This window comes from Schistocerca americana, chromosome 2 (assembly GCF_021461395.2).
Source record: "Schistocerca americana isolate TAMUIC-IGC-003095 chromosome 2, iqSchAmer2.1, whole genome shotgun sequence".
Taxonomy (NCBI): domain Eukaryota; kingdom Metazoa; phylum Arthropoda; class Insecta; order Orthoptera; family Acrididae; genus Schistocerca; species Schistocerca americana.
This window is the reverse complement of record NC_060120.1, coordinates 244,942,421-244,962,272: the sequence shown is the minus strand read 5'-3', so window position 1 is coordinate 244,962,272 and position 19,852 is coordinate 244,942,421.

The window sequence follows — 19,852 nt, the reverse complement described above, 5'->3', positions numbered from 1 at the left end:
TTAGGGACTGATGACCTTAGCAGTTAAGTCCCATAAGATTTCACACACATTTGAACATTTTTTGACGTGGCGGTCGGTCGGCATCACTTTGACCGTCAGGGTCTGAACTAGGACATCGTTAGCTCGTTTATCATTCTCTCGTCCCCAGTTCGTTTTCTTGGATACCTCCTTCTCTTACCATTTTTGAGCAGTGTATTCGCTATTACTGTCTGAAATTTATTGTAGTATTCAGTCTTCCTCTTGTCTCATTCATACTATCGAGTCCATATACGCCAGTGACTTAGTTTCCTTCCCTACTACATTCTTCAAATCACACATGCTTATTACATTTCCGCCTACCTTTACACCATCCATTTAGTGTCCTCAGTTGTTTATCTCTATTTTCTACTTGTGACATCGGCACGTATACCTGCATCTACTCAGTAGCACCTGTACTCCGCAAACCACCTTACCGTGTGTGTTGGAGGGTACTTCGTGTGCATGTCCCAATCGCGAATAGTTCGCGGGAAGAACGATTGTCGATAAGCCTACGTGTGACCTCAAATCTCTCTAATCTTCGTGGGATTTTCTCGAGATGTAAGTAGAAGGAATTAATTTATTGGTTGACTCTTCCAGGAAGGTACGCTCTCTGATTTTCAGTGGTAAACCACACCGTGATGCATTCAATTCTAATGAGAATAATCTCGTCACTGAACTGTTCATAAATCTCTCTGCGACTTACCCTCTTGTTTCTCACGAACCTTCTCCTTTACACCATTCTCTGCTGCTCTCGATATTGCCCTATATTGATGTGACCAGAAACCCTCGTCCTCTTCCTATTTCACTTCACTGACTCCCATCATATTTATATTGAGCCTTTGCTTCTCCTGTTTCAAATTTTCTAGCTTCCCTGCCACATGAACACTGCTAACGTTCCACTCACCGATTCGTAGGTTGTTACTCTTTCGTTGGTTACTCAATTTTTTTCTCATGTCAACTTCCCTTTGGCGGCCCTCTCCCGGAGATTTAGGTGGGAGATAAGCCGTAGTTTCTTTTACTAATAGAGAGATCATCACGATATTTTCAGTTACACACCACTTACCCTGTCGATAGACATGTGTTTTTAAGGCAGTGGTTCCATTGCCTCACGCCATTTTAGGGACAGTTTTTCACCCCAACGGGAATATAGTGCCACAAAAACACGTCCACGCCCCCTCCCTCTTTGACAGGCCTTTAGTAGAATGAGCATGACCCGTTATACCGGGAGTCATCGGACGCCACAACTAACGATTCTTTAATTGTCTGGGATCGAATGCGGGACCCCGACGTTACGGTTACTAATCAAAGATATTACCCCCAGGCGACTTTTTTTCGGGTTTAAGAGAAACCAAAGTACGATGCATTATATTAATAGTTGGCACTTGTTCTCTGACATACAACCGTGCCTTATTTACTGGTTAAGAATCAGGATTGTAGCGTATGATAGTTCTGAACGACATAACAAAATAATCAGTGCTGTGTCAGTTGTGATATGTTTGTGACCTTTCCTATGTATGCATCTATTTTTTTATGGAGAGATAACGGCCTAAACAGACATCCATTGTGAGTTAGTATTACAAAATACGTAGCACATGAACAGCAGATAATGATAATAGTAGCAATGATAACAACAACAGATACAGAACCAAAATCCATAGAAACAGAAGTAAGTAAACAGAAGTAAGTAAAAGGTAACGAGTTTCTTAGAGAAACCGCACAGCAGCATGGGCTAGAAAATATTGCAATAGATGAAAGAGCTAGCACAATGGAAAGAGTATATGGTTTGTATTGTGATGGTACAATTACAAAACTAGCAAGAGGGTCGCATTTATTCTTTTTTTACAAAAGACTTTCGTGTCTGAGATACTAGGGCGTGCTGAAAAGTAATGCCTCCGATTTTTTTATCTGAAAACTCTTGAAGATTTCTAAATAAAACATACGTTATTAACATTCTACATCTTTGTTCTTCATTTCTGCATATTTGCAGCCATCTGCCGTCAGAGGGCTCCGAACTGTAGCGTGTAATGTGGCGGTGTGCAAAGTAACTACGTCGGGGTGTCAGAGAAGAGCGTGCTGTAATCGAGTTTCGAATTGGGAGAGTTCATCCACACATGGAGCTTGACAATGCTGACGTCTGCAACAATTAGACACCTTGAGTTCAGTGCCGTCGATCATCCTCTGCATAGTCCCGGCTTGTCGCCAAACAATTTTCATCCATATTACTTATTTACCAAAGAAATTCGCCAGGCAGTCGTGCAAATTGAGAAATTATTTTATTTTATTTTCGGCAGTTCAGTATGCCATCTTCAGGCCCCGTATGCCCCTCTAAAAAATAACAGGTGTTCGCATACTGGGGCTATCTGCTTTTGCATGTCGTGAATTCTCCAGTACTACAGTTACAGTTAGGCCTTCGAAGGAAGCACTTGAGAATTCACGACAACCAAAAACAGATGGCCGTAGTATGCAAATACCGATAATTTTTTAGATCAGTATATGGGGCCTGAAGATGGCATATTGAACTGCCAAAACTGGTAGTGAAAGAAAGAAGAATAGCTTCTCAATTTGCACGGCTGTTTAGCGAATTAGTTTCTTAAATATTTGACCAGCCGCTGTCCCACGACCACAGTGGATCAACAGATATTCTCATCCGTTTCCAAAACTTAAAGAATACCTTCGAGGACCTCACTTTGACAGTGATGAAGCGGTGCAAGCACAGGTGAGGTTGTAGCTTCGTCAACAAAGTCAGACATCCTGCCATGATGGTATCAACAAACTTGTCTAGCATTGGGTAAAAAGTGTTCGTCGCCAGGATGACTATGTTGAAAACTAAATGTATAGACATGAAGAATGAAGATGTAGAAAGTTAACAAAGATAGTTTTATTTAAAAAGCTTTAAGAGTTTTCACATAAAAAATTCGGAGACATTACTTTTCAGCATAACCTCGTAGTTGTTCACATAACTACGCTCGTACTATGGCTCTGTAAAATCTTTATTAGGGACACTAATACAAGTTGCTTCTCCACAGAGATATTAGGAATGTATCACGTTATATGCATTACAAATTCTTTTAGGGTGCTGTAGCTTGATAGAGGGCAAGGAGATGAAATAAGCTACTCGCTAAATATGTACTAACGTGGCTACTTAAAAAAAAAAGCCTACATAAGAAAATGCCTTCCGTCTCAGTGGCTGTGGGTCGGTACATACAAAAGACTGTTAATACAAACAAAAAAGTATTAATAAAGTATCTAATCGAGAAGGCATCCATGGGAGAGTAAAAAAGAAATAAGGGACAACGTGGACTGAAAAAAGGAGAGTGTGACATAGGGATAAGATTAAGGTGTACAAGAGAAAAGGAAGTATGGGTAAGGTTAAAAATAAGATGGAATAAATAAATAGGGATCAGAAAAGTATGGAAGGGTTGCCAATGTAATGGAGATAGTGGTTTTCTGTTTGACAGATGAGGTATTTGTCTTATTTATGGAAATTAGAATAATTTTGATTATGCCGTCACGACGTTTGTGAGTGAGTTTTTTTGTGGGTTGCTGCAGGTGATCACACTAGCGTGTGGTGGCCGCTTGTTGTGCGTCTGCAAACAGCGGGGCAGCCCTGCCAGGCGAGAGCCCGAGACACGACTTCCGCAGTGCTATTAGATGATTAATGGCGCAGCTAATGACCACCGTGCCGCCCGCGTCTGTCAGATGGGCTTTCATAAGCAGCGGGTCGTATAAATCATGGAAACGGAAAAAGCAGCATTTCATTTTTGCTAGCGAAGGGTTGTAATGGCATAAGAAAAGCAGGGAAGATGCGAAAACTGGCCGATTATTCACGGCTGTGATCACGTACCGCGAAATGCCGACTACGAAGCAAATAAACCCGTGAGGCAAATGGGGAGGTGAAAATGAGGAAGTAATCAACGATTCTGCGCTTGCAGATTATTTTTGAAGTTTAACCCATTCAGACCTGAATTTTTTTCTGGAGGCAGCAAATTTTTCTCTCAGTGGTAATGCTCTTAGGTGATTTTTTAAGTATTTTAGATGCAAGACTTATACAAAAATATGTACCCATTTTCAAAACATACCTTGCACACTTGCCTTTATTTTATGGATTAAAATAATTAATTATGAAATTTTCTCTATTGTAATAAATAGTAAAATGGCCATTAAATAATTACCACGCCAAATAACAATAAGAATATTCAATTATGCAGTGGAACATAGCGAACCGACCACATCCTGTGTATTCTGGTGGTCACAAGCTGCTGCGCATTGCTACATTGACTTGCTGATATTTTCATAGAGATGCCATACAGCTAGCAGCAGTTGTGCATGATGAAAAGGTCAAAATTCACAAATGTGTACCTCATGTTTCCACTGGGAAAAATACTTATGTTTCAGCTAAGACTCAATAAAAGTTAATGTACACAATTGTAGATAAAGAGTCTGAAAGGGTTAATGTTCATCAGTGACACTAGTGTACGGTACTGTAAATGTGAGCAGATAGTTCTCGCATACGTAAATGTGGTGATGATGGCGATACTCCCAGCTCAGAAAGTGTACTCTTCAGCACTGTATGTAACTAGAATAAAAATAAGTTGAAGATGAACTGCTACTTATGTACACTACTGGCCAAGAAAATTGCTACACCACGAAGATGACGTGCTACAGACGCGAAATTTAATCGACGGGAAGAAGATGCTGTGATATGCAAATGAATAGCTTTACAGAGCATTCACACAAGGTTAGCGCCGGTGGCGACACTTACAACGTGCTGACATGAGAAAAGTTTCCAACCGATTTCTCATACACAAACAGCAGTTGACCGGCGTTGTCTGGTGAAACGTTGTGATGCCTCGTGTAAGGAGGAGAAATGCGTACCGTCACGTTTCCGACTTTGATGAAGGCCGGATTGTAGCCAACGCGATTGCGGTTTATCGTATCGCGACATTGCTGCTCGCGTTGGTAGAGAGCCAATGACTCTCAGCAGAATATGTAATCGGTGGGTTCAGGAGGGTAATACGGAACGCCGTGCTGGACCCCAACAGCCTCTTATGACTAGCAGTCGAGATGACAGGCATCTTATCCGCATGGCTGTAACGGATCGTGCAGCCACGTCTCGATCCCTGAGTCAACAGATGGGGACGTTTGCAAGACGACAACCATCTGCGCGAACAGTTCGACGACATTTGCAGCAACATAGACTATCAGCTCGGAGACCATGGCTGCGGCTACCCTTGACGCTGCATCACAGACAGGAGCGCCTGCGATGGTGTACTCAACGACGAACCTGGGTGCACAAATGGCAAACCGTCATTTTTTCGGATGAATCCAGGTTCGCTTTTACAGCATCATGATGGTCGCATCCGTGGCGACATCGCGGTGAACGCACATTGGAAGCGTGTATTCGTCATCGCCATACTGGAGTATCACCCGGCCTGATGGTATGGGGTGGCATTGGTTACATGTCTCGGTCACCTCATGTTCGCATTGACGGCATTTTGAACAGTGGACGTTACATTTCAGATGTTTTACCACCCGTGGCTGTACCCTTCATTCGATCCGTGCGAAACGCTACATTTCAGCAGGATAATGCACGACCGCATGTTGCAGGTCCTGTACGAGCCTTTCTGGGTACAGAAAATGTTCGGCTGCTGCCCAGGCGTATCAAGGCCGTTATTACGGCCAGAGGTGGTTGTTCTGGGTACTGATTCCTCAGGATCTATACACCCAAATTGCGTGAAAATGTAATCACATGTCAGTTCTAGTATAATATATTTGTCAGATGAACACCCGTTTATCATCTGCATTTCTTTTTGGTTTAGCAATTTTAATGGCCAGTAGTGTAGTAAGAATCTTCCACTCACTTTGACTGCTTATTGACGGCTGACGACGTTGCCCGCCACGGATCTTCTACTGTGCACACAAACATTAACGCTGACCACTGCCGGCAGTTTTACAATGAGGTGGCAAAGGTCAAATGGGTCAAATGGCTCTGAGCACTATGGGACTCAACTGCTGTGGTCATAAGTCCCCTAGAACTTAGAACTACTTAAACCTAACTAACCTAAGGACATCACACACATCCATGCCCGAGGCAGGATTCGAACCTGCGACCGTAGCAGGCGCACGGTTCCGGACTGCGCGCCTAGAACCGCGAGACCACCGCGGCCGGCAAGCAAAGGTCATGGGATAGCGATTCGCACATATACACATGGCGGTAGCATAGTCTACACAAGGTGTAAAAGGGCAGTGCATTGGCGGAGCTGTCATTTGCACTCGCTTGACTCAGGTGAAAATGTGTCCGACGTCATTGCAGTCGCACCGACGGGCATCAACAGACTTTGAACGCGCGGTAGTAGCTGGAACTCGACGTATTGGACATTCCATTTCGGAAATCGGTAGGTAATTAAATACTCCGAGATCCACAGCGTCAAGAATGGGTAGAGAATATCACATTTCAAGCATTGCCTCTCACCACGGACAATACAGTGGCCGACGACATCCACTTACGGCCGAGAGTAGTGCCGTTTGTGTACAGATGTCAGTGCTAACAAGCAAGCAACACTGCACGAAAAAACCACAGAAATCGTATGTGACGTAAGACAAATGTATCCGTTAGGACAGTGCGGGGAAATTTGGCGTTAATGGCACAATATCACCCACAATACCTTTTCTGGGATTGTAACCATCTCGGTTGGATCCCAGACGACTGGAAAATCGTGTCCTGGTCAGATGACTCCCAATTTTAGCTGGTATGAGGCTACGTTGCGGTTCTAGTGTGGCACAGACCCCACGAAGCCTTGGACCCTCTTTATCAACAACTATTGTGTGAGCTGGTGATGGCCCCACAATGTTGTAGGACTAGGTCCATTTGTCCACCTGAACCGATCATTGACTACAAATGGTTATGTTCGGCTACTTGGAGACCATTTGCAGCCATTCTTAGACTTCATGTTCGTTAATAATGATGGAATTTTTACGGAGGACAACGCACCATCTCCCCGGGCCACAATCGTTCGCAATTGGTTTGAAGAACGTTGTGGACAACTCGAGCGAATGATTTGGCCACCTAGATCGCCCGACATGAATTCCATTTAACAGTTTGGGACATAATCGAGAGATCAGTTAGTGCATAAAATCCTACAGCGGTAAAACTTCCGCAATTATGGATGGCTGTAGAGACGGCATGGCTCAATGTTTCTGCAGGGGATTTCCAAAGACTTGTTGAGTCTACGCCGAGCTGCAGCATTATGCCACACAAAAGTAGGTCCGAGGCATTATAAGAGGTGGCCCATGACTTTTGTCATCGCACTGTCTGAATAGGAGACATTCACGTGTTCTTTCATGCCACTTCTGGTGGCATGACACCTGTGGGCTACGTGAACATTACTGTGGACCGCTACTTCCCTTCCTGCTTGATGTCTTGGCCACCTAGTTCGCCTGACAGGAATTCTATTATCTGGGACTCAACACGCCCACCAACAACCAGCCTGTAATTTATAGTATCTGTATGACCTCTGCGTAGACACGTACCTCCAGGAACGTACCAAGAATTTGTCGAACCCATGCCACGCAGAATCGCTGCTGTATCGCTTTTCGGTGATGGACAAACACTCTACCAAGTAGGTTGTCATAACATTACGGCTCAGGAGCGCGTAAGATTCGTCAATGAATGACCAACATCAGTCCGCATGCGACGGTGAGTTACGTTGCAAAGTTCCACGCACCTTGTGGTGTATCTCTTCTCACACACACGCCTCCTTGAAGATACTGAAATGCAGTTCTCAGCCGGAAAAACCGACATAAAAAACAGCTGCACATCTCGGAACCACAAGCTTCTCTAAAATTCGTTTTGTCGGTGGAAGAAATAGTTAAATGAAAGTATTTATGTGCGTAAAATTTCACTCTATTACGATAAGCTTGCATACGTCAGTCATTACCAAGCCTTACTCTAAACTGTACAAAGTGTGAATAGTCCACACGCACGCATCATTCATAACTGTAGCCAGTTTATGGTAATTGTTAATTCTACTTCCAAGAAAGTTTACAGATTGTCTCTTTCTCAACAGCTCACTCACCGCTGCTATAGTCAGTCTTTCATAACAAAATGTTCACGTTCGCGAGTAAACAACACGCCACACGAAATTTAGTTACTTAAAACGTCACTAAAAGCTGTGAATTTCTCACCGAGCATTAAATCGAATTCACTTCTACACATCACGGCACTTCTCAAACGTTTTGGTACAGAAATATCACAATATTAATAATTTTCATTGGAACTCAAGTCAGTAGGTCTGATCACTATGAGATCCAAGCCCCGAATCTACTCGTCACTCAAAAAAAAAAAAAAAAAAAAAAGTTTATAGTTCCCAAAATACGCTCGAATGTGCTACTTCTTATTAGCAGAGAAACATCACAGCCAATCGGTAAACAGTATCAAACCCGCTCATTCCAGTGCATATATACCGAACCAATCAAAATCTGTCACTGAATAACAACAGAAAATTAACGTAAATAAATTTTGAAAATCCACAGATGTCTACTTAATACCTCTTAACAAAACTACTTTACCGAAATCATAATCTCATTTTCCCGGTACCATAAACTGATGAAATAGTTAATAACAAATTCCTCGGGATGAATGACTAACACAAACGTCATTCTCGAACATTCTTCACGTAACCAGTTACTTCAGTATATAGTACAAAAGCTTTACGTAAAACATTACTTCATATTCACACTTTTATTCACTCTTATAACACAGCACAATTGTAGTAGTAATTAATAAACAATTAGAACATTAAACAAGCAGAACTGCAAATAACGATGATAGTATTTTGACTGCAGTTCACACAGTATCCGTCATCTACTGACTTTACCAGATCACATAGAAACTACATACACACACACCAGCATCTGACGCCACCTGTTATGCACGTGACTCGTACTGCAGGTCTTGTCATTACTGTATTGTCCCATCTAAATAGACACTACGTAAGGCGCTACGCCACACGCGCTCTTAATTTCTGCATTTACTTATTCTATTGCTTCATTTAGACCTCCTTGTGCTGTTTACACAGGGTAGTCAGAATCTGTAAAGCTTATAAGTGTCGCACGGGAGACTCTGCTGAGAAACAACTATTAAGAAAAAAAATTCGATACTTTGCGCCTTATCCGAATTAAGTGCATTGCCGTTAACCAACCAGGTTGTAACTCATGCAAATTCAAGCAGCCTTCCAGAGGCGGTGTCGTCAAACGAGTTCTTCCTTTGGCATGCTCAAACTGAACAAACGTAGCTTTTGCTCACCCAGCTTAAATTTATCACTTTCGAAAAAGGCACGTTTCAACTGATAATGAGCGCTCGAACAAGTGATAACTCACAGATCCACGCATTTTAGTGCGTGCTTGTGCTTGAATTTGCGCGCGCGACGCCTTGACTGGATAATTCAATGTAAAATAACTCGGAAACGTCGAAACCTATAGAATTTTTGCTATATAGTTATTTCTCAGTGCAGCCTCCCCTGCAACACCCTTCAGACTGTTTCTGACCACCCTGTACAATAGGTCCAGTTTTAAACGTTTTTTAAAAAGCTATTATGTGTTTCGATTGATTACAAAATTGAGTCTCAACATAGTGATAATAATAATAATAATAATAATGATAGTCGTGATAATAATGATGACTGAGTAATGGTAAAAGAACGTAAATGTCTACATCTTCGTAAATGTATTGTACGTCGAGAACAATAATAGTTGAGAGACTAAATGGGTATGTATTGGCTACGAGAAGAGAAATTGAAGCTTTAAAATGATTAATACAACTAGACAGGAAATTTTTAATAGGAACAGCCATTCTGTATTATGTTCTAAATAAGAGGGCTACTATCACCTCATAAAAATATGAGTGCATTTATTTATAAATGTGTATATGCTCTAGAACTGCGTCAGAGTACGTTACCGCTGTATATCTGGCGTGAAAATCCCTTTTTTGTGTTTGGAAACAGTGTGGGAAAAGCATCAGAGATGTTTATGGCACTGTACTACACTTCATGTGCTATGCTCCTCCCTCCCTCGCTGATATTATGATGCAGTCCTATTATCAGGATTCCTGTGGGACAAAAGCCTATGTTAGCATTAGCTTTTTGCAGTCTATGGTTCAAATGCGTCTGAGCACTATGGGACTCAACTGCTGAGGTCATTAGTCCCCTAGAACTTAGAACTAGTTAAACCTAACTAACCTAAGGACATCACAAACATCCATGCCCGAGGCAGGATTCGAACCTGCGACCGTAGCGGTCTTGCGGTTCCAGACTTTTGCAGTCTGTGAGCAACTCACTGTGATGTGCACTAATGGGTGTCACTATAACACATTCTTTTATCGTGATCATCCTTTTTATCACCATTTCTTTCCTTTATTTTTCCTCAGATTCCTTAACATTCTACTAACACTGCTATCGCTATATCCGTTCGTCCTCACCACTTTTATAGTTGTACTATTTTTTTTTCGTCTTCAACATTTATAAGTGGAAGCTATAGGGTCATTTGGCTTGCTGATCTAAAATGGTCCCGTTTGTACTTTTTTTTAGTTTAAGAAAGAAGACATTTTGAGTGGATCTATGTGTGTCGCTTTTCTGAATTTTTCAGGTAGTGTCTGCCATCTTTCGTAACTATCATGAGGTCTAGAAAAGTAACGATTATTTGAGTTCAACAGCAAATTCAGTTTCTGGGAGTGGGCACACATCTTTTCACATATAGTGCACACTTCGTCGTTATCCCAGTTAACAATTAGTGTCAAGTCACTGACGTATCTTCTCTGTCCTCTTCTTGCCTTGTCCCTTGTTTCTACGTGGTCCGCATGTTATATCGTCTTGGCAATTTTAGAGATAGTTAGTGGCTGGATGCCTTTCTGTCTCTAAGTTATGCCATCAACATATCTCCTGTATCATTTACGCCAGCATTTGTATCATAAAACTATTCTCCAGTCCGTTAATAAGAAAGATGAGCAAAAACCGTACACACTATAACTGACTTATTTTATTTGTCAAGAAGTTTTTATATACGCGGGTTGGAACTTCAATAGTGGCAACTATTTATTTACAGCTAGTACAAAATAGATACGTGTTTCAAAGTTTTATTGACCGTCAAAGTAGTCCCCAGCATTGTGTATAACCCGTTTCCAGCGATGTGGAAGTCGTAGGATACTCTTAGCAATGCCAGTTGTGTTGACAGTTCGAGTGGCACGGTCTATTTCCCGACGAGTTTGTAGCAGTTCTGAAGCGAATGCCGTGAAGTGTTTCCTTCAGTTTCTAAATCGAATTGAACTTACGAGGGCTTAAGTCAGGGGAGTGTACTATGTGGTATAGCACTTAGCAGCCCCATCAGTCAAACAAATCAGATACAACTTGCACTGAACGTGCTTGAGCATTGTCCTGCAAAATGATGGTCAGGTCCTGCAGAAAGTGTCATCACTTCTGTCTCTAAGCTGGTCGTAGGTTGTGTTCCAAAAATGAACACTTTGTCGGAGTAATCCAGAAGATAAATTCATGATTTCTCCTCATTAAGACCCACAGTTCTGATTGCTAGGAAATTCTGAATTCAGTCAGAGAGCTGATCCGACATTCCGAAAGATCGTGTTTTGTTGTCCAAGCAGCGGAGGAATTGAATGCCATCCGAAAATCAAGGAACGCGGCATCAGCTCGGGAGTTGTTACCTGCTGCCTTCTGTATCTCATGAACGAAGGGAGCTAGCGGAATTTCTCAAGATCACTATTTACAGAATCCTTATTGATTCCAACAGATGTGATTTTGATCTCCGAAGAGCCGGAGCATATGATCATAAAAAACTTCTGCAACAAACTGTCATCAGTGATGTAGATCTACAGTAAAGCGACTGTGTTGGAGGGCCTTTCGCGAGAACGGGAATGACGTGCCCCTTTTCCCATTCCCTTAGAGAACTTTTTGTTTGCTTCGAGAGCGTAAGTCCTTTTGTGTAATCTTAAAGAATCGTACCACTAGTAATTTCATCTCATGTTGTCATTTGCAGCAGTACCGTTGGAAACAACTTGTCTGCTTGCTGTTAGTGTTCAATTCGTCTTGGGTCCCTAAAACGGAGATAAAATGAAACAATCCGATTACTCCATGTAGGCTTTCACGGCCGGCGTCTTTATCAGTAAACTCTTCCGGGCTAAGTTGCCGTGGTCGATCTGTAGAACTTCTTCTCCCTGACGTTTTGTTCTCAACTACGGAGAACATCTTCCGAGGTGAGTCGACGACTGGCTGCTAGGAGGTTTTTTTTTTTTTTTACTTTATTGTTATTTTAACACCTGAACAATCAGGTAGGCTGGCAGCGGCATGCTACGCCGCTCTTCAGCCATAGTGGTAACAATAACAGTACAAGAACGGAGAATTAAAATGAATAGAGTGATGGGCAAAAATAGTTGTCACAGATACACAAAAAACACGGAGCCGTTCACACGCGACGATAACGACTGAAGACACGTTGACACGGCGCACATAACACTGATGAATCCGACGGCACAAGTGAATGTAGAAGCGGGACGGCGGACACTAAAAACACAAAACGACGTCACACACACGAGACACAGATGGCGATGATCTCCGGTACTGCTAGGAGCTGGGGCCGCTGCTTATATAGAGATCGTAGGGGGCGCCACCACACGTCACGTGGCGTCGATGTGCAGCTATCTCTGGCTATCGTCTGTTCTCTCGATTGCAGGCAATCGATTATCACGTGATTGATGCAACGTCGTCCGCCATATCTTACCCAATTTTAATCCTTCTTCTTTACGATTAAAATTCTATTGATGTTTGTGGATTTCAATTGCCTCTCTATACATACGTGTATAATAGTGCGACGTCCTCGCTAGCACGCTTGTTTCACCAAATTTTATTTCGTAATCTCCATCCTTAAAAACATGTTCCGCTACTGCCGATTTGTCGATATGTCCCAAGCGACAGTTTCTTTTGTGCTCCGTCAACCGTGTATTGATGCTTCTTTTTGTAGTTCCTATGCAAACCCTGCCACAACTACACGGAATTTTATACACCCCAGGGGTGGCTAGGGGGTGACGAGCATCTTTTGTTGATCTGAGGCATTCACTAATTTTCTTAGTAGGTCTAAAAATGGTCTCTACCTGAAACTTGGCTAGTACTTTCCCAATGCGATCCGTGATATTATGGATGAACGGAAGAAATACTTTTCCAGCTGATGGTTGTTGCTGTCTCTTATTTTTAGGCATTTTTCTATTTGGGTGAAGTGCCCGTCGGGCCACTGTCCATGCCCAGCTCTCCCCATCGCCTTCGCCATCACCGCCGCCACCGTCATCGTCGCCGTCGCCTTCACCGTCACCATCTCCAGCGCTGACTGCTGCGTCCACGCCGGGACCTGTCCCTTCCCACCACCTCCCTATAGCTCCTGTCCCTCATATCACCACCCGCCCTTCTGCCACCATTAAACGCCCTAGTGGCACCACCACCTCCTCCGCTCCCAAAAAGGCCCCGCCCCGTCCTCCTTCCCCCTCCCCCAGGGTGCCATTGATGTCTCCCCACCTGGCCCTGCTCCCTCCGACTCCTCCTACTCCTCCTCCCCCCCTCTTTATACAAATACCTCCTCTCCCGTCCCGATCCTTCCCTTCTCGAGGCCCGGAATCTCTCCCTCCTCCTCCGCCAACACTTCCCTGGTGCCCCCATGTCTCTCCTCACTCCCAGATGGGATTCTGTTCTCATCTCCTCCCCCAGCCCAACCCTCCATACTGACATCCTCTCCCGCCTCCCCATCATCCGTTTTGGCACCAACACCTCCCTCACCCCTGCTCCTTGTCCATCTCCTACCCGCCAACCCCAACCCCCGCATCGCCCGCCGACCTTCACCGCCGTGATCACTCGGCTCAGTCCGTCGATCACGGAGGAGGAGGTGTTAGTGGAGCTCAAGGCGCATCCCACACTGGAGGTGCGGGCGGTCCGCCGCATTTTCAACTCGGCCGGCCCCACCCGCCTTATGCGGGTTTTCTCCGAGGACGTCCCCGCCATTGACCAACTCCTGAAGGAGGGTGCCCTCCTCTTCAACCAGCGCTACAAGGTTGACCCCTCCTGGTCCCCTCCTCAATCCCTGCGCTGCCAGAGGTGTCTGCGCTATAACGCACACCCAACAGCTGAGTGCCGCGAGGCCCCCAACTGCCCGCATTGTAGGCAAGCGCACTTCCTCTGGCAGTGCCCTAACCTTCAATCCCCTCCCTCCTGCAATACCTGCAATCTCCCCCATCCCACCTACTCCCAAAAGTGTAAAGCCCAACTCCCTCCTACCACTCCTGAACTGACCGTACCTGTCCATCCTCTGGACGCCCCCACCCCTCCTGGCAATTCACTTCGTCCCCCCCCCCCCCCCCACCGCTGAGGACATCATCAGGTTCCTCACCATCGTCCTTCAGAATGTTCATCCCTTTCAGCGCCCCCACACCGTCCAACAGATCTCCCTCGCCGCCTGTTCCATTTTCCACCTCAAAATGTATGCCACCTACTCCAACAATCAGGCTCATTTCACCTTCTCCCGTCTTGACACCCTCGTCTAAATCCCTGTCACGGTGTGACAGCAATGTCTCCTTTTCAACAATATCTGCTCCCTTCCCGCCAACAAGAACCTCTTCCTGCACACCCTTACCACCCACCAGGTGGATGCCTTCCTCCTCAATGAAACCTTCCTGCAACCCCACCACTCCATCCACACCTCACCCTATCTCCTCCACCGCTCCGATAATCCCCTCCTAATTGCGCGTGGCGGAGTTGCCATTGGTCACCACCGCCAGATCCCTGTTCGGCTCCAACCTCTCCTTCCTGACCCCACCGAACACCTGATCCTTAGTCTCTTCTTCCCCGGCCTTACCATTACCTGAGCCACCATCTATGTCTGCCCCAACGCCCCTATTCCTTTCGACTTCCTCTCCCACATCGACCGTACGTTCTCCTCCTACGTGATCGCCGCCGACCTCAACATACATAGTCGTTCCGCTGCCCAGTTATGGCAGTGGCATCGGTTCCTCTCCTCCCTTCAAGGCGACCTCATCCCCATCCCCCAGCACACCCGTCCCGAATCCAACTCCACTCCTGATGTTATCCTCTCCTCCCCCAACCTCCTTGGCCGCATAACGGTGGATGTCCTGGAGCCTATTGGTAGCGACCATCTCCCTGTCCTCCTCACCATTTCAGATGGTCCTCGCCCCCGCCCCGACCCTCGTAATGACCCTCCCCCTAAGTACGTCTATGACTATTCCCGTGCCAGCTGGAATGCCTACCGGGATACCCTTTCCACCCAGGTCGATAGCCACCCCTTCACCTACCACGACCCTGATGATGTCACCCATGCCGCCTCCTTTCTCCAGCAGACCTTGTCTGAGGCTGTGGAAGCCCATGTCCCTACTGTCGCCGTCCACCCCCACCGTCCCACCTTACCCCCACAGGCCGTCCTCCTCCTCCGTGAATCCCGTCATCTCTACCGTGCCTTCCTCCGCACACGTGACCCGGACACACTACGACGCCACCGGCAACTCCAGCGACGCATTCGTAATTTGCTCGCGGCTAAGAAACGCCGGGACTGGCGACAGACATGTACCCGTTTAAATGCTACCCTTCCAATCAACTCGTCCAAGTTCTGGTCGGCCTTCCATCGCCTTACCGGAACTAAACCCTCCCCCTATTATCCTCTTCTCCATGATGATCACCCTTTCGCTGACACCCTTAGTAAGGCCAATCACTTTGCCTCCTACCTCTCTGATGTATTTTCCATCCCCGATGATCCCCAGTTCGATTACTCCCTCGTCCCGGATATCCGCAATCGAACTGACACCTCTGTCCCTCCCCTCGCTCCTGGTTTCCAGTACTTGTACAACACTGCACACACGGAACTCAATGCCCCTATCACTACACAGGATCTAATTGATACACTCTGCACAAAACGCAACACTGCTCCTGGTCACGATCGTGTCACCCACCGTCACCTTCGTGAAGCTCCTGTCTCTTTCCTCTCCACCCTGGCCAGGCTCTACAATGTAGTCCTGTCCACCGGTTACTACCCCGACCTGTGAAAAACCTCCCGTGTCCTCAAGTTCCTTAAACCTGGCAAACCGCCGTCTCCTCCTACCGTCCCATCAGCCTTACCTCAGTCTTCAGCAAGGTCCTGGAATCCATCCTCACCCGACGCATCCACCAGCATCTCTGCCAGCACCGCCTCCTTCCCATTACCCAGTGTGGCTTTCGGCCATCCTTCTCTTCCGACGACCTTCTCCTTCACCTCACTCATCTCCTTTCCGAACAGCTTAATTCCCGTCACTCCGCAATCTTCCTCTCCCTGGACCTCGAACGTGCTTATGACCGCATATGGCATTCCGGTCTCCTCTTCAAGCTCCAAACCTTCGCCCTTCCCATTAACTACCTCCGTCTGATCGGCTCCTTTCTCTCCCGCCGTCCTTCCTATGTCACCATCCATAACACAGATTCCTACACCTTTTTCCCCTCTGCCGGTGTGCCCCAAGGCTCCGTCCTCTCTCCCCTTCTGTACCTTTTATACACGGCGGACATGCCGCCGCCATCAGCCCCCGTCCACCTTCTCCAGTTTGCCGATGACACTGCCTTCCTTGCCCTTGCCCCCACCCTACAGCGCTCCCAACACCTTCTCCAATCCCATCTTGACCGGTTCACCGCTTGGTGCAACCGGTGGTTGCTCAAGGTCAATCCCTCCAAAACCCAGGTGATCATTGTAGGCAAAACCACCCCTTCCTTCCGCCTCCTTGATTTCTATATCGCCATCTATGGCCGTCCTATCGCCCTCACTCCCACCCTTAAGTACCTTGGCGTCACCCTTGACCGTGGCCTCTCCTGGACTCCCCACCTCTGGACAATCCAAGCCAAGGCACACTCCCGACTCAGTCTCCTCAAGCTCCTCTCTGGCTGTACGTGGGGTCTGGACCCCTCCACCATTCTCCACACCTATAAATCCCTCATCCGCCCTATCCTTTATTATGCCCTTCCACCTTGGATCTCTGCCCCCCTCTACTTTTTACAAATCCCTCCAAATCCTTGAACGCCATGCTCTCCGCCTCGCCTATCGCATCTGTCTCCCCTCCCCTACGTGGATCCTGTACGATCTCATCCCCTTCCCCCACCTCCTCCTTTTCCTTGAAAGGATACGGATCCTGTACACCTCCTGTAAACTCGATCCTCCTCACCCGCTCGTCTCCCCGATCCTCTCCCACCCCCCGCCCACTGCCGCGCCTGTATTCCCATGTCCCACCCAGTCTCCACCTCTCCACCCTCCTTACCCTCTCCCAAGGTGGCTTCCGCCAGCTCCCCCTCCCTGATGATGTCCTCCTCCCCTCCATCTACCCTCCTACCAACTTTGATCCTCCCACCCTCTCCCTGTATCTGTTCCTTTGGGCACCCTCCATCCCTCCTCCCCTTCTCCCCACTCCTCCCCGGGCCTCCCCTCCCCTGTCCTTCTACTCCTCCTCCCAGCTCCTCAGCCATTGGCATCTCTGTTCTCCCCTCTCCACCCTCTCCACCCGCCCTCACCCTTCTTCCCCTCTTGGCAGGTCCCCGGACTCGCACACGCTACGTGGACTTTCGCGCGCTGGAGATCATCGCCATCTGTGTCTCGTGTGTGTGACGTCGTTTTGTGTTTTTAGTGTCCGCCGTCCCGCTTCTACGTTCACTTGTGCCGTCGGATTCATCAGTGTTATGTGCGCCGTGTCAACGTGTTTTCAGTGTCGTTATCGTCGCGTGTGAACGGCTCCGTGTTTTTTGTGTATCTGTGACCACTATTTTTTGCCCATCACTCTATTCATTTTAATTCTCCGTTCTTGTACTGTTATTGTCACCACTATGGCTGAAGAGCGGCGTAGCATGCCGCTGCCAGCCTACCTGATTGTTCAGGTGTTAAAATAACAATAAAGTAAAAAAAAAAAAAAACCTCCTAGCAGCCAGTCGTCGACTCACCTCGGCAGATGTTCTCCGTAGTTGAGAACGAAACGTCAGGGAGAAGAAGTTCTACAGATCGACCATGGCAACTTAGCCCAGAAGAGTTTACTGATAAAAATCCGATTACTGTTTCCTCTTTATTGTACCAGGTGAATACTATTCAAACCACTGACGAATTTACAAAATTTCCATGATTATCTTTTATCACTTTTACTCTAATAATTTCTTCACTTATTAAGGGTATGAACATTGTCCCAAATGAAGCCCGACTTTTACTATCGACTTTATTTTCACAATAAATACAGTTTCTCTTTTTATAAAAGTGTGTTCTTTTGAGGAAAACTGTATACATGAGTGTTAATGGTTGACTTAATTAGTTTATCTAAATGCTAGATTGATGTTTTATATTAAGGAAAATTTGCTGAAATCATCAAAATTGAGAAAGTAGACGTGCAAAGATTGAAGACGGAATATACGAGGATTGTCCAGAAAGTGAGTTCTGATCGGTCGCGCAATGGAAACCACAGTGAAGACCGGAAACGTTTTAATTGCAACAGTTAGGTACACCTTCCACCTACTTCTCTACATAGTCGCCGCTCCAACTTCGAGTTCTGTCGTAGTGTTGTATCAGCTTTCCAATATTCTCATCATAGAAACCAGCCGCCTGTGCTTTCAGCCTGTTATCTGCACTGGTCTGCAGTTCGTTGTCTGTGGAAAAATTTTGTCTTTATAGCCACCGGTTCTTGTTAGCAGAAGTGAGACTCAGGGGGAGCCAATTACGGACTGTATTGTGGGTGATCAAAAACTTCTCATCGGAAACGCTGCAGGAGCGTCTTCATTGCTCCTGCAGTGTGCGGCCGAGAATTGGCATGAAGAAGGAACTGCTCGACAGTTGTGTTATGTGGGCTGCATGACACAGGCGAACTCTCTAACCAGGCCCTCATACTTGGCGGGAGACGCTATTCCCTACGCATCTTTATGTGCTCACTGCTCACTCAGAACTGAAAAGAGCGACGCGACACGATCGATGGGAATACTGGAGACACTGCCCAACGCATCTGTGCAAAGCTTTACCGGATTTTCCCACTGGTTTCCATTTCGCGACCGATCGGAACTTACATTCTGGACAACCCTAGTATATCGCCGCATGGTCGTGTAAGGGACAGATATCGATATAAGCAACCGCGGAGTGGAAAATGAACTGAAATCGCTCAACAGAGGAACGACCACGGGACGTAATGAGATACCTACACAAGTCTTCAAACAATGTACGAAAGAACTTGCTCCTCTTCCGGTAGCAGTTTACCGAAGGTCGCCAGAGGAGCGAAGCGTTCCTATCCGTTGAAGAAAAAAACAATCCACAGGTCATTCCCGTTTTCAGCAAGGATCATTGGACAGATGCACAAAACTAAAGGCAAAGTAAAGGTCTGTATAACCGACATCGATGTTGTAGAATTTTGCAACGTGTGTACTACGACGTTCCTGCAGAATGAAAATCTTGCAACATCGTGTAGGACGCCAAACGTGCTTTCCGTCGTCATTGGTGTACTCTGGAAAATGGGTTGTTACACCACACGGAACGTGCTCTACAACGTGATTGGCGACCGCAGCACTCTCCATCGGCAGTTTCCGATTATATCTGGCGCGCATACCATACGATATTCTTGCATAGAGAGTCAAGAAAATCTTTTATTTACTGTAATATTACTGTTGTAGAAGGATTAGAACAAGAGGAACTGGTGGAAATAACTCATTATGGGCGTGATACAAGCCATTAAGACCTTAAAAATAATAAGGCACCCGGAGAAGATGAGATCCAGACGGAACTTCTCAAATATGGTGGGGAAGCACAG